This window comes from Chlorocebus sabaeus, chromosome 14, assembly GCF_047675955.1.
Source record: "Chlorocebus sabaeus isolate Y175 chromosome 14, mChlSab1.0.hap1, whole genome shotgun sequence".
Lineage (NCBI taxonomy): Eukaryota > Metazoa > Chordata > Mammalia > Primates > Cercopithecidae > Chlorocebus > Chlorocebus sabaeus.
In genome coordinates, this window is record NC_132917.1 from 105589388 (window position 1) to 105605849 (window position 16462).

Consider the following 16462-nt stretch of genomic DNA (forward strand, 5'->3'; position numbering starts at 1 on the left):
AACAAGGGTTCCCTTCTGTGGGGAATCAGTGAAGAGAAACTACCTTTCAAGGAAGTGTAAAGGGAGTGAATTGGAACAAACATCCTCCTCTCAAACCAAATGCAAAGACTGAGGCTATTCAGTTACAAGGCAACCTAGGTAAAGCTATGCACTTGTTGCTTGCTGCTCTGCTACTCTTGTGCAAAATAATAAATAAATAAATGTTAGATTTGTGCCTGGCTCTGTAGCTCAGAGTAAGGCTGATGGCCGCTGTCTCCCAGGGAACAATAGGGTTGGTGAGGGAACCTGAGGGAGCCAGCACACCCCGTGGCCCATGGGAATGCCCATGCATTCATTTACTACCTGCTATGAGCCAGCCCTGTTAAGGGCTTTACCCCTCACATGACCTTGTGACCCTGTGAAGCAGGTCCTGTTATTCCCTCCATTTTCCAGACAACGCAGAGAGACACGAAATGGGTTATTGGGTTTTAAAGACGCATTCAAAGCCACACAGCCGGTACTGAGAGTACCAGGTAACCACTATGTAGCTGCTCAAAGGAATCGAATTTCATGGAATGAAAAATCAGAGAAGTGGTGGGCTGAAAAGAAGACAAGGAATGATTTGGCTTCATTGTAATCATCTCCAAAATAGAAACTGATTTGCCCAGTTCCCCCTCCATATCAGCAGTGTTCAGCAGCATTTCCATGAGTGCCACCAACAGACAAGTGTCCAGTCCCTGCCCTGCCTTCCAGAATCCCTTTCTACCACCATGCCTCCAGAATCCACCTGCATGGTAAAACCAGTCCCAGGACTGACACATGCCTCATAGATTGCTAGAGAGAATGGGGACCAGAAATGGAGATCAGTCAAGACCCTGGAACTGTGAACCCAGCAGCTATGCCCCATCACCCAGTCCTCAAGCATTGGTTCACCCAAACTGCCTTGGACACCCTCTTGTTCCACCCATGTGGCCTTTGCCCTGCTGTCTGGAGAACAAGGACAAGGCTCTTTCTCTCTTGAGACCCCACCATCATGACCATCACTTCCCCGCAGACTTGCCTACTGCCCTGGGTGTGTACTCTCAAGTGCTCAGCTGGGCTCTGAGGCCTCTTTGCTCCCCTAAGGACTGGGACTGTTACAAAACAATGTCTTGAGTAAGGCTTGCCTATGGATGACTATATAAGAAACCCCAACAACAAAGGCTTGACCAGTAACATTTATTACAGGACATAAAAATATCTGATACAGTGCTCAAAGACCCAAGCAAGGAGCCAAGTTCTTTCCATCTTTCAATCAGGTCAACTGTGCCCTGACCATTGCCTGCCTTGGGAGCAAGAAGGAGCTGGACCTGGAAGAGCAGCCGCGATGGACTGTGGGTGGCCTGCAGCTCATGGGGTGCACTACTGTGGGCATCTGAGCACCCCAGTTTGTAGGGCAGATGGGAAAGGCAGCTTTTGGCTTTCCAGCTTCCACAGCAGGAGGCTAGTTAGAGTGGGGATATTTAAATGCCAGTTAGAATGGGAATTGCAGAGGGGACTGAGGGAGTCAACCTAAAGAATCTGTGACACACAGGAGAAGACTCATTTTCCGGGGAGTTTCCCTCCCCGAAGCCCCGAGCAGTCTGTGGCCAGTTGCTTGAATGAGGTAGAGGTGAAAAGAAATACTGAGTGGTAAAAAGGTGGATAATGCTCATACAATATTATGCCACCTCATGGGTTCAAGAACACTGTGGTCTGGGTAGGCGGCCCAGAGAGAGCTCACAAGCTGTGTGCGGGTCCACCACAGAACCCAGACTGGGAGTAAGACACCAACACCGATTCCAACCCCTGCCACTCACTCACGGGCACCATGACCTGCACCAAGGGTCTCTATTTTTCCATTCTGACCCTGGCTTGGCCTAAAAGACCCAACAGGCACTTCGTGAATACATGCCAAGCCAATGAAGATCCCACGTTTGTGAATGGAAGAGGCTGGACCAGAACACTGCAGGGCCTTGCTTCCCTGACATAAATGACTCCAGGAGGCCTAGTCACCTAGCGGAACCACAGAGGCCCAGCCATTCTGTAAAAACTGTGTGCTACTCAGCTCTCTAAGGGACTTCAGAAGGGTCAGTTCCAGGTTTGGTTCAACTGCAGAGATCCAAGGCGCCCTCCAACCCCTTGAGCTCCACGTTCATTCTAGCTGCCACCTGGTGTGGCAGAAAGTCTGACATGCTGAGCCCATCTCTTCATCTGTAAAATGAAGACAGTAATGCCTACCTCACAGGGCTGTATGAAGATGAGAGATGATGGATGCCTGCCCACCCAGGCCTTTTTAGTCTGCAGTATTGGCTCTTCTCACAGAAGACCCTGAGGACTTGAACTGGACCAAGAACAGAATCCAAATCAGTGCTGACTGCTAGAGATGTGAAAGGGAACATTCCCACCTGGGTAAATCTACCTCCAGAAGCTCCTTCAGAAGTTGGTTTTTTATGGGGAAGGGTTGGTGGTAGGCAGGGTTGACTGAGAATGCTCCCCAGGCTGGCATGGCTGATTGGTTCCAAACTGTGGGAATTGCCTACTGACCTCAATTCAGCATAAAACTGTGAATGTTGATATGCCCTGATGTGGGGTGGCATTTTCATCTTTTACCTACAATGATAGCATCTGCAAATAGATTGACTCTTTCAGGCTCTTTGGGTACCTTTAAAACTGTGTGCTTCTATATAGGCATCTATACCCAAGTATAAAAGAGCATTTTAGTCAACACTCAGCATAAAACAACTAAAAATGATGTGTTTGGCAAAAATAAATAAAATAAAATAAAATAAAATCCATCTCTGGCAACATTCATGGAGTCAAAGTACTGTGTGTTTGAGCAGACCATACCTGAATTTCTGGTGCATTCTGTGAGCTGCCTTGTAAGGTGAGAGGAAGGCAAACTATAGTTTATCCAGAGGAGGGGGCTGGTGTGGCCACCAGCCACAAAAAGAAAACTCCTCCACAAAGCCAAGTTGAAAAAACTAGGACTGTTTTGCCTGGGGAAAAAAAAAAACAACAGATAAAAACAATCTTCAAATATTTGGAGAGAGCTTTCATGTATAAGAATGAGCCTTATTTTATGTACATCAAGAAGGAAAGCTACGCCTGTAATCCCAGCACTATGAGAGGCCAAGGTGGGCGGATCACTTGAGGTCAGGAGTTCGTGACCAGCCTGGCAAATATGGTGAAACTCCATCTCTACTAAAAATACACAAATTAGCTGGGCATGGTGGTGTGCACCTGTAATCCCAGCTACTAGGGACTGAGGCAGGAGCATCACTTCAGCCCGGGAAGCAGACGTTACAGTGAGCTGAGATCACATCACTGCACTCCAGCCTGGGCGACAGCAAGACTCTGTTTCAAAAAAAAAAAAAAAAGAAAGAAAGAAAGAAGGAAAACTAGAGCCAATCATAGAGCTACAAGAAGACAGGTTTTTACTCCAGTGGGAGTCGGAAGTGCAGCCCTGAGGGGCAGCAGGATCCACAAGCTAGCAGGATTCAAGACTTTAAGATGAAAGCCTGTTGAAGACATCATATCCCCCTGCCTTGTGGAGTTGTGGTGCCAACTAAGAAGACCATTGTCTCAGAACCCCCTGCCAGCTATCCCTCAGGTGCCAACTCTGCCACACTGCGCAGGGCCATTGACCAGTTGTTCACTGCAGCTGCCTTGCAATAGACTGTAGAGCACATGATCCCGCAGAGCCTCTCCTTGGGTACCTTGCCTGGCTTCTCTCCTCCCACCCTGGGGCTTCTCTGTTGCCCCTGAAGCATGAGATATCCCAGCAAAACTCAGTGCACAACCATGCTCAGTCCAGAGGTAAGAGGAGGAAATAAAGGAGGATTAATAGCCCATGGCAAAAGTCACTTACCAATCAATCAGAGGCTGAAGCTGGCAAACAAATTCTTTTCCCTTCGTCACTCTCCCTCCACCCAATCAGTCTGTCCTGAGACTTAGTCACTTATGCTCTGGGAGGATGGTCCCTGTATTAGTTTCCTGTAGCTGCTGTAACAAATTACCACTAACTTGGTGGTTAAAAACAATATAAATGTATTATCTTATAGTTCTGGAGGCTAGAAGTGTGAAATCAGTATCACTGGGCTCACAGCAAGGCATTGGCGGGGGGTGTGCTCCCTCCAGAGGCCCTAGGGGAGAATTCCTTCCTTGCCTACTCTGGCCTCTGGCTTATGACCACATCACTCAGATCTCTGTCTCCTTGATCACATTGCCCTCTCCTCTTCTGTGTATCAAACCTGCCTTTGCATCCTTCTTGCAAGGACATTTGTGTTGGGCTGTAGCAATCACCCAGAAAACCCAGGGTAATCTTGCATCTCGAGATCCTAAATGGCATCTGCAAAGTCTTTGCCATATAAGGTAACATTCACAGGATCCAGGAATTAGGATGTGGATATTTCTTTAGGGGCCAATGTTTAGCTTACCACAGCCCCAGGTGATGGAGCAGTCAGCTACATGTCATTTGATGACAGCTACATGTCATCAAATACATCAATAACACACCCTTGTATTTGCTCCTTGCATTTCAGCCACACTACCCTTTCTTCCGAACTCCTACTACTCTGGGATGGAACTCTCCACGAGAGGCAGCACATGAGATTTTCCTCAAGCTCTACTTTCTGGGAAACTCAGTGTAATAGACTTAAGCCATTAAGAACAGTGCACACAGTAACGATAGTCATAGTCATAGTCATAGTAGTAACACAGTACAGTTTTCAAAGAGGTTTAACTTTCTTCCACAGTATTGCGCAATCATTAAAAACAGACTTACACACATTCCATTGCAGTGGAATTTTACACTTTGCGGAAAAGTCTATTTCCCCTCTACAAAACATTGCCAATGTGGTGACAATTTTTTCAGTAGAATACCTGCTAAGTGAATAGAATTAGAAAGAAGTGTACTCCACAGCAAATGGAAGAAAATTCACTCTGTTAGAAGAAAGTTAAATAAATTAATGTTGACGACTTCCTTACAGACAAAATGTCTTATCTGTAGCAGCACTACATCCTGCTAAGGATATGCCTTTTGTATGATGAAACAAATTATGTTTCTTAAAACAGCAGTGTCCTGGGTCCTAGGAATATCTGAGAGGTAGCATACTTTATGGATGAATCACAGAATTGATACTATCACCTCCATATTCAGTCAGCAAAGCTGAGACTGCCTTTTGTGGTGCAAACAAGGAGAGTAAGGCAGAACTCTCTACAGGACCGCTCAGAGGTCTTTGTAGGTGACAACTGTATAATGGAAGATTCTGGAAGGTTGTTTTTTTCATTAGGCAACTTCATTGGCACCTTTGTTTTAGAGAATCATATGACTTTTAGGTTCACCAATAAATCTGATAACAACAAGTGATACAGTTTATGTGCCCACCATAGCCCATTGTAGTTCCCATAATCCCCATGTATCATGGGAGGGACACATGGTGGGAGGCAACTGAATCATGGGTGCAGTTACCCTCATGCTGTTCTCATGATAGTGAGTGAGTTCTCATGAGATCTGATGGTTTTTAAGGGACTTTTCCCCCTTTGCTCAGCACTTGTCTCTCCTGCCACCATGTGAAGAAGGACATACCTGCTTCATCTTCCACCATGATTGTGAGTTTCCTGAGGTCCCTCCAGCCACACAGAACTGTGAGTCAATTAAACCTCTTTTCTTTATAAATTACCAAGTCTGGAGTATCTCTTCATAGCAGTGTAAGAACAAACTCATACAACAAGTATCTAGTAACATTGAATATAAGGAAAATATTGGCAAACTTCCCCCACTAAAAGGGCAAATATCAAAATCAGAAACCTTTAAGTACTTCTCTTACTATGACAAGGCAAATCCAATATTTTGGCCGAAGCTGCTTCCTCCAGGTATCATCTCATCTCAAAAAGTACAAGACACATCATTGAACAAATATAATCTGAATGAAGAACTGTATTGAATGGTATGATAAAATAAGCCTATATCTGGCGCACTCATGTTTAATATATGTTGCTTAGCTGGGTAATTCACATCTGAAATTTCTTTGATATGGATTCACTTGGACTTCATGTACAAAATCTTAGCTTTCACATTTCCCAAGCCTGGATCATTTTCATCTTTCAGTTGCTGGAACAATCTGCTATCAACATTTCAGTATCTCTCTTTCTCTCTCCTTTCACGGTATGTGCACTCAAGAGACATGTACATGCACACAATGTAAAACAAGGTGTCAGGCAACATTTTGTAGAACAATAGGATTACTCTCCCTCTCCAAGTTCATCTACTTTCTCTTTCTCCATGGCACAAATAAAAGCCAACTCCTTGGACAGCACAGAAAAAAACCAGAAGAAGAATCTACGGACTTCTGGAGGATTCCAGCCACAGGAGTCTAAGAGCAAAACAACTGAAGAGTTACAACTCATCTTGATACAGTCATCACTCCCTGGAAAATTTCAGCTCTTTTTCTAGCTCATACAAGGCTCCTAAATGATGTTAAATAGCAGATGAATGAGTGAACCAATGAACTAAAAGACTGAACATTTCCAAAACTATAGAAAGACACATGATGTAAAGAAGCATTATGGTATACTGGAAAGAGCAGTGACTTAAAGCCAGGAGAAGTAACTGCCAGCTGTTCTACTGGCTTACTATATGATCTTGGGCATGCTACCTAAATCACATTTCCTCGCATGCCAAATGAGGATGATAATTTATTCTAAAGTTTTATAGATAGCATCTATACCACCAATACAGTACCTATATGGTTTAGAAAACACATGGATTCACATTCTCTCACTTGATCCTCCCAACCACCAAATGGTGGGAAAGGATGTTCATCTTTTGTCGTGAAAGCAGAAGTCCACAATGTTGACCATAATGCCTTGATGTAGTTAATAAAGGTGCACTCCAAGCTAGAAATCCCAGATATGTGTACACTTTCTCCTCCAGAGAGCAGGCAGAGAAAAAGATGGCCATAATCAGTGATTTATCCCTGAGACAATAATGGCAGAATCTTATCTCTAACCATGACTTCTTACCTTAAATCATTCTTGCTGCCTGTCATCCATATACCTGCTCCGAATACTCATAAAATTAACTCACAGCCAAAGGCCCTGAGCATTTCTTCAAATAAGTACTATGTAAAAATACCTACAAATTTATTTCTCATTATGGAGAAGGTATTGGTAATGAACTGGATGGAGAACATCAGGAATTGGCAAACTTTTCCTGTCAAAAGCCAGAGAGTAAATATCTTAGTCTTTGTCAGCCATATGGTCTCTTTCACAACTACTCCATGTTGTGGAGCGAAAGCAGCCATAGATAATACAAAACAAATGGATGTGTCTGTGAGCCAATAAAACTTTATTTACGAAAGCAGGTGACAAGTCGCACCTAGCCTGATTGGGACTTGTTTTCCAACCCTTAGACTGCATCCACTTTGAGAAAAGTCTTGTCAAAAGCATCATTTTAGCACTTTCTTTTAGAGGCAGGGTCCTGACAACTCTTGATTAACACACACATCCAGGCACTTTGTCTCTCTTCCTCCGTCGTCCTTTGATAAATACCAACCAGCAGAGGGGACATGGAGCATTTTTCCTTCAACTGCAGTGATTCTGAAAGACAAAGCCGGGGCAGAGATTAAAACCAGACCCAAGGTCTTTATGCCATGCTCAGCATATCAAGTGCCCCTCTTCAAATTGTACTGAGCTAGTTGTATACCTTAATAAAGAAAATAGAACTATTCTTTCACTTAATAGTCTTTTAGTGAGGGTATGGGGGCCAGGTTTACGAAAGCCCTTATAAAATACCGGCTGAAAGGAAATAATGCTCCTTGGCACCACAGAATCTTTTTCATGTGAAGCTACATGATCACTTTTCATTTTGTTTCTCAAGCACTCCGTGGCACCCATCCATGTATTAGGCTAATAACTGCATGAATCTAGTTAAAAGGAGCCAAGCAATTATTTTAATTAGAAGAGAACAAAAATAATGCTCCTGGCTTCTGTTTTAAGGGGCAAGAAGGAAGTAGTCAGGGTTCAAAAAGATCCCACAAAATATTTTTGTGAAAGGAAAAATAATTAAGGCCAAATTTAGAATGTACTTGCAATAAATGGGCCAAATAAAATGAATGGCATCACTGTGCAGCTAGAACCCATTCATAGATAAGAGTCCCAGAAAGTCCGTTTCTACGTGATACCATTTTGAGGGTATAGCCAATTTTACAAAGTGAAAGTGAATGACTAGCCGAGACTTAATGATCCTTGTGAATCTCCCACATGATTTCATAAAGACTGTCTGTGTAAACTCTTTTATTAATAAGAGATGGGGGGAGGATATTGGTCAATTTGCTTCTTGGGCAGGATTTTTTTTTTTCATTTAAATTCTTAAATTGCTCAAATTTGTTTCTCTGGAAAAATCTATCTTCACAGCAAATCCTTGTTGCTAATCCATTCTATAAAAAGCAGATTCCACCATAAGAGGATTTTAATCAGCTAGACTGAACTCAGTTATACAGGAAGAGATTGTATCTACAGATCTTCCCGAGCCTTTGCCTTCCTGCCTCCCTTCTGGTCATGGCATTTTGACCATTTTATTCCATCTCAGCCTTCCAAAAAGAAATGAAATTAGACTCAAAATAGTCAATTAGTCACCATTCTTCCTTCTGTTTGGATCATTGTTTATTGAGCACCTGTTATCTACCAGCAAACAGGAAATTATGGGTGTACATAAGTGACTAAAATTCAGACCTTGCCTGCAAAGAGCTCACAGTCCAGTCTGACAGACAGACACATGGGCAGAAAGGAGAGGCAAGGAGCCCAGCTGGGTGGAGGGCAAGGTTACCTACCCTGAGCTGGCTGTTAAAGAATGGATTATCCAGAAGGATATGGATAGTCTATTCTAGGGAGAAAGGTCAGCACAGGAAAAGGCACAGGCACAGAGAACCACAGGGAGCACACACAGTTGAACCAGAAGACAGAGTTGCAGGAATGTAAAGCCAAAGACTAGAGTGAGACAAGAGAGCAGACTGAAGAGGTGAGCAAGAGCCAGGTACTATAGTCTGAATGCTGGTATCCTTCCAAAACTCATGTTGGAACCGAATACCTGATGGGATCGTATTAAGAGGTAGGGCCTTTGGGAAGTGATTCAGTCATGGGGGCTCCCCCATCATGAGTAAGACTGGTGCCCTTATAAAAGAAGATCCAGGGGACTTCCTTGCCCCTTCCACCACGTAAGAATGCAGCAACAAGGTGCCATCTATGGAGTCCTACCAGACACCAAATCTGCTGATGCTTGGATCTTGGACTCCCCCGCCTCCAGAACTACCAGCAATATATTTCTATTGTTTATAAATTACCCAATCTAAGATATTCTGTTAAGCAACCTGAATGGACTAAGACACCAGATCGTGCAAGAACCTGCACCACATTGATAAACCTGAACTTCATCTTGCAGAGCAATACAGAAATCACCTAGTTTTCAGCAAAGGACTGATGTGGTTAGCTTTCTATTTCAGAGTCAGCACCTGCATGGCTGAGAAGAAGATGAAATAGAGAATAGTATCCCATAGATGCCACTGCCCAGGCAAGAGGTGACAAGGCCTTGAACTGGGACAATACTAAGTAGAAAAGGAGATCTGGGATGAGGAATGAGATGCATGCTACTAAAGTATATTTTAAAAATAAAAAATAAAAAGTCTGTGGAGCAGTGACTGATAAGGTCAAAAGTCAGAGATTAAATTGGCCTAGAAAATTCTTGGCAGGGATCAGATATTTTATCTGAACACTTGTCATATGTCCAAAAAGGTTTCTCAACTGATGAGCCTTGATTATGGGTTTGAGGATTGAGATGCAGTAACAAATTTCAGCCTTGGGCACATGAACATACTGCTGAGTGCCATATGGAAACTCCTAGAAGATAGCCTAATTCCTATTTATTTTCCCATGCAAAACTCACACAAAATCAGCTTCCTGCTAAAAGTCTAAGTTAAAACACACAGGAACATAGAAAGACAGAAAACTGTAGTGAGTCCTTCTCAGGATAAACTACATATATGTTTAATTACTATATGAGATTAGACTCATTTATGTTTTAATTTCTAAAAGACTATATACTTCTCAACTTGTTTTATGAGCCAATGGAACCTTGATAACACATTTGACAAAGACATTACAATAAAAGAAAGTTACACGTAAATTTCATTCATAAACATTTCTATAAATTTTTTTTAAAAATATGACCAAAGTACATGCAGCAATACGTAAGATAAGTATTACATCACACCCAAGTTGAGTTTAATCCAGAAATGCAAGATTGGTTTAACATTCAAAAACCCATTGAATAACTCACCATGCTAACAGAATAAAGGAAAAAAGTAAAATGATCATTCTATAAAGAAGTGGGTGCTTAATTTATGACAAAAGTGTCTCTGCATAGCAATGGAGAAAGGAAGTCTTTCCCATTCATCATGAAGGGTAAGTAGATACCATGGAGTAAAGAACCAAACTTGATCCCAACCTCACACTATATACAAAAATCAATGCCATGTGGATTGTAGATCCAATTGTGAAAGGTGAAACAACACAACTTACAAAAGATAATATGAAAGGATATTATCATGGCCTTGAAGTAAGCAAAGCTCTCCTAAATAGGACACAGAAAACATTAACCATCAAGGAAAATAGACTATATTAACATTAACATTAAAATCAACTGGGCACAGTGGTTCATACTTGTAATCCTAGCACTTTGGGAGGCTGAGTTAGGAGGATCACTTGAGGAGTCCAGGAGCTCAAAACCAGCCTGGGCAACGTGGCAAAACCCCATATCTATAACAACAACAAAAAAAATACAAAAATTAGATAGGCATGGTGGCACATGCCTGTAGTCCTAGCTACTCAGGAGGCTGAGGTAAGAGAACCACTTGAGCCCTGGGGATTGAGGCTGCATTGAGCCATGATTGAGCCACTGCACTCCAGCCTGAGCAACAGTGCAAGACTCCTATCTCAAAAAGCAAAACAAAACAAAAGAAAAAAGTTAAGATTTTCTATTCATCCAAAGACACCACAAAGAGAACGAAAAGTCAAGCTCAGAGTGGTACATATTTTTAACATATATAACGAAAAAGCTATATCCAGAATATATATCTCCTACAAATCAATAAGAAAAGATGAAAAGTCCAATAGAAAAATAGACTTAATATGACCATTTACAAAAGAGAATATCCAAATAGCCACTATACATGAAAAAGATGCTCAATGTAATAATAATCCAAGAAAATGGAATTAAAACCACAATGAGACTCTATACATACCACCAGAATGACCAAAATCAAGAAGACTGAGAATGCCAAGTGCTAGCAGGGATGTAGAACATCACTCACTGCTGGTAAGAGTGGAAATTGACACAATCTCTTTGGAAAACTATTAGGCATTATTTATTAAAGTTGAGCATAGTTATGTTCTACAATTTGGTAACTTCCCCTTTAGTCTATGTATAGACTAAACATAATGCATACACACAAGCATTGAAGACATGCACAAGAAAGTTTCTGGCTGTACTCTCTGAAAATAGCCTAAAACTCAAAACAACTCAAATGTTCATCAAGGGTAAAATGGATAAATTGCCGAGCATGGTGGTGCACTCCTGGAATCCTAGCACTTTGGGAGGACAAAATGGACAGATCACTTGAGTCTAAGAGTTTGAAAGCAACCTGAGCAACATGGCAAAACCCTGTCTCTAAGAAAAAAAATTTTTAAAAAAATAAATGAAAATTAGCCAGGCAGGGCATGCTGGCATGAGCCTGTAGTCCCAGCTACTCTGGGTCTGAGGATCACTTGAGCCCAGGAGGTCAGGGCTGCCATGAGCCAAGATCATGCCACTGTACTCCAGCCTAGGTGACAGAGGGAGACCCTATCTCAAAAAAAAAATGATAAATTGTGCTATATTACTTATATAAGGATACAAGGGAAGAAAATATAACAAGAAAAACATACTGTTAGTACACCCAACAACATAGACACAAAAATAATGTTGAGAGAATGAAGACAGACAAAAGAACACCTATCCATGTTTAATGTTCTTATCACAATAAAGATGAAATTTAAAAAAGAATACCTATGATATGATTCCATTTACATGAACTTCAAAAAAAGCAAAACAAATACATGGTGTCAGAAGTCAGGCCAATGGTTACCTTTGAGGGAAAGGGGCCTTCAGGAGCATTGTTCACATTCTCCTTCTTGTCCTGGGAGGCAGTTAGAGGATGTGGTCACTCCAGATTAATTTATCAAGTCACACACTTCTGCTATTTGCAGTTTTCCATATGTGGAACCCCAATAAAGCTTCCATTTAAAAGTTTCAAATGTTGATTTCCATTTTCCTTTAAGTAAAGAGAATAAGAAAATATTATAGAATATCTTCATTAAAATCAATCAATTTTAATTTGCTAACCAAGCTGGCTCTTACCTGTGTTCAGTTTGCTCCCCTGATGTCCGCTACAGAGCAGGAAAGAGGAAAAACCACACATATGATTTTCAGGCCGCTGGAGGAAGAGGAAGTGAATGCCCTCCCTATAAGGGAGAATGAATGAAACTGGGACCCTCTGCAATTTAGCTAAGAGGTGAGTAATGCATAGAGAGGAAAAAGAAAAAAAGAGAGAGAGAGAGCTGAAGGTCCAATGTATAAAATAATGACAATAATAACGGGCCTGCTGGAGGCTCATATATTTCTAGCCTTCTATAAAATGGGATTAAAACGTAACAAATTTAGACTGGCTACAAGAAATGCTTTTGTGTGAAATGTATAATTAACCTGTAGCCAACAGTTTAGTAAAATCCAACTCCTCCCATCCTCCAAAAAAAAAAAAAAAAAAAAATAGCTATTTATAGCAGCCAAACCAGCAACATTGACAAGTATTGTATTACAAAGACTCCCCTGCTTCCAGGCAAAAACTGATCACTAGCTGGGGTCAGGAAGAAAATTTTCCCTTTGGTGTAGTATTTCATGGCTCTGTTATCTAATATTGAACAACTCTCTCGGGCTGAGTAGCATGTGCACCTCCATTCACGGCACCTGGCTCTGGGATCCAGGATGGAATATTGAAATAGGCTATTGTTTTAATCCCCGGATGGCAACACCTGTATGCCTGTATTTAGGCAACACCTTGTGTTTCCAAAAAGTAAACACAATGAATATAATCAAAATTGTTCCTAACACTACTGTTTTTATATCAACAATCTATAAATACATGGAAGAACTCAATATATGTGAGAAATAAACAGAAGGCATGCCTACATTGAGGTAATTCAAAAGATGGCTCTATAATTTACCAGCTTGAATTTCAATTGTTGCATTTTTAGGTATGAAACATTACGAAAAAAAGAGATACTATTCATCAAAGTGATTGTCCTGTGCACTTGTATACCTTATATAATTTATTTTTTTCGGGGCTTTTTACTTCAAAGAAATCACCAGCTAATGACATTTCAGACTTTAGAAATTTTTTCTGATAGCACATCGGAATTCCCCCAGGGACAGAATTGTGAATAAGTGGATTTTTTTAAAGATCATTAACAGATATTACAAACCAATTCAAACTGAGCATTTTCTTTGCAAATTACCTTTAACTTTTAAAGCCATTGGAAAAAAGAAAAAGACAGTGAGTGATTTAATTTACTTAACCTGTCTACAAATTGCAGCTTTGTGCTCCATCGGCGATTGCATTTTCAACCAAAAAAGAAAAAAAGAAAAAGAAAAAAACGTCCCTAACTATCTCTAATAGGGATATTTTTCTAAATTATCACACCCAATGAGTGATATTTCAAAAGAAAGTAATGTTTATTTTTTTTTTTTCATTTAGCAAGTTGCCCTGGAATTGAGAATGTTTATTCTATTGATATGTTTAAAGTAAAAACACAGCCCTACACTGTCTATAGCTGTTGCTTAATTAAAACTCTCCAGCAATTAGCAGGTTTATCATCTCCAGAGCAAATGGATGGTGGAGCTTTGGTGGTGGATTGTGAGAGGAGGGGAGTGCTCTTTTATTTAATGATCAAACCATAATTTCTGGGCTAAAGAGCTAATATTTGGGGTGAGAAGCACCTTTATTCCTCGCATACATCAGGCCTGATTCTTACTGGCATCAACACCCCGTTGTGTATGTTTTCCATTCAAAGAGTTCTCATGGACTTCAAAGGGAGTTGCCTGCAAGGATGGGATATGTGGGAGTCCTGACAGGCCCCAGAACAGGCCCAGAGCTGGAAGAAACCATGCCAAGAGTACCTCACATTGGAGCCCCCCAAATCATGTCACAAAATGAAAGGGTATCCCCTGCCTATGCCATCCCACAGCGCACATGGGAAACGTCCTCAGGCTTGCCAAGCACTGCTCTGACTCTGCAGGCTACTAACTTATACATATTTGATCAGTAGAGCTCCATTTATAAGAAAGTATGTTAATAAGAATATTCTTTGAGAATGGTGCCCAGCGCAGACTTTAAAAGGGTCATTGTTTAAGGTACCAGAGGTTTCCTTTTTCCCCTTTTAAGGTGCAAAGTCAAGTTATTATACACCAAACAAAAGAACTGCACATCCCTTTGGATGTCCCATCAACAACAAATGGGTAGGAGTCTATTCTGAAGAATGTTCTATTTTTGGAGTGATTAATTAAATCATTAAGAGTAAAGGGGCAGAGAAACTAATATTTCTTGAGTGTTTCTTATGTGCCAGGTATTTTAATTCCTCTCTTTTAATCCTCACAAATATATTATGAGGTAGATGGTATTATCCCCCATTTAAAAGGTGATAAAAATGGGCTTTAGTGAGATCATGAAAATTGTCCACTCCAAAGTCCCATGACAGCAAGTGAAAAGCATGTGGAACCCAGCCCTCCCCATATCCAAATCCCATGTTTGTCTCTTTACATTACACTAACTCTTCGTTGTCTGCTGATTTCAAATGCCAAGTTCACGTCTTATGGCAACTGCCATTTTTCTAAATGGCTAGAAGTCACAGACTGTGGGTTCTTTCCATTCAAGCTCAGACAAGAGATACTGTATTCCAAATGCTGATGATTAAGTTGCAAAAGTATTGTTTTGCTTCAAAGAATTACCAGTGGACTCCTGCCAGGAAACATAGAATGGAAGGTAGTTGAAGATCTACACTAGCTATTCTGAATGTCACACGTGTCCCCAAATGCTGACACACCTAAATGAATCTCACATGATAAGGGGTGATCCTAGTGATCACAGTAGACTCCCTTGGAAACAAGTCCAAGGAGGAGACTGGGCCAGGACTTCAGGATACCAGAGGACCAAGATGCTCATCAGTCGACAGTTAGCATATCCAGAATCATTCCAGTCACAAACATTTAAGTGTAGGGATGGGGGAGACAGCCAGAACTTCCATTGATCTTTTTGGTCCCTCCCCAACCTCAGGACTTCAGAGTCCTAATGAAGTTTAGGATGTGGACACCCAGTGGGCACAGAGTGGGGTTACGGACGTGGAGTCTCCCGTCCACCTGATGAGCAGACACCAACCAAGGGCTTGACTATGTGGAAGTGGTAAGGGGAGTGGGGATGGTCTGTCAGAGCCACCCTAAGCTCCTTCCCGCTCACCACAGACTCCTCCAGCAAAGGCCTCTGAGACCACTGCTAGGAGCCCAAGTCATTCTGAATGTGGCCACCATTTGCCTCAGGCTCACAAAAAGCTTACCAGAACACAGGCACATGTTCCAGAGACCTTGCCAAGTCTTTTCCATTCCCCCAGGCTCTGCATCCTTATTTTCAAAGTGGAGACTATATGAATACCTGCTCAGCCTAGCATGTCTGGTGACAACAAAGGGGACAGATTGGTTCGTGAAAGCACTTCATGAGGTCCAGGCAGTCAGTGGGAGGGCATCTCAGGCTGTGTCCCTCTAGCTGCAGGCACGTGGCTACACACCAGACCCTGTTCTCCCCACTGTAGCTTGGTCTTGCAGTGAAAACAAATCTAAATGGAAGTGACTTTTTATATAATAGAAATTGAAACCAAAGTTTAAAAATAAAATAAAATGGAATGTTTCTGAGCATGCAACATCCATCTACTGTATTTTTTGCTCATTCAGCACATTTGTAGTAGGCGCTGAGTGGAGGCAGAGGCGCTCCGTCGTTGGATTTCTGAGCACACTACCTACCCTTTGCATTTGGGAGAAGGTCAAACTCCTGAACGGGAAGCCAGCCTCTCACACCCCACCCTTACCCAGCAGCCCAGCTCATGGCTCTACAGGTGAACAGGACACACGCCAGGCCCACCTCCTGGGCCTCCTTCATCCCACTATTCACTGTCAGCCCCTCTGCTTCATCCTTGACTTGCCTGAAATATCCTCTGCTCAGAAAGACCTGCCAGAGAGCACCTCTGATCCAAAGCGGTCCTAGCCCTGATCTTCACCCTCATGCCTAGTGGGTTTCCTGTGGAGCCGTCATTGCCACATGTGGCGACA

At 42.0% G+C, this 16462-nt stretch overlaps 1 long non-coding RNA gene across 2 annotated transcripts in view; it reads right to left on the minus strand.

The window, feature by feature from the left end:
- Nucleotides 1-3012: 3012 nt before the first annotated feature.
- The window catches only part of LOC119625946 (uncharacterized), a 50637-nt gene continuing 37187 nt past the window's right edge, over nt 3013-16462 (minus strand). The window contains exons 1-3 of one of the 2 annotated variants that reach the window (XR_005242158.2): nt 12452-13792; nt 12180-12365; nt 3013-7599 (exon numbers count right to left, since the gene is read on the minus strand). This is a non-coding gene — a long non-coding RNA (uncharacterized lncRNA). Of the gene's footprint in view, nt 7600-12179; nt 12366-12451; nt 13793-16462 lie in introns of those variants that run through there. The other variant, XR_012095453.1, reaches the window with a different exon arrangement.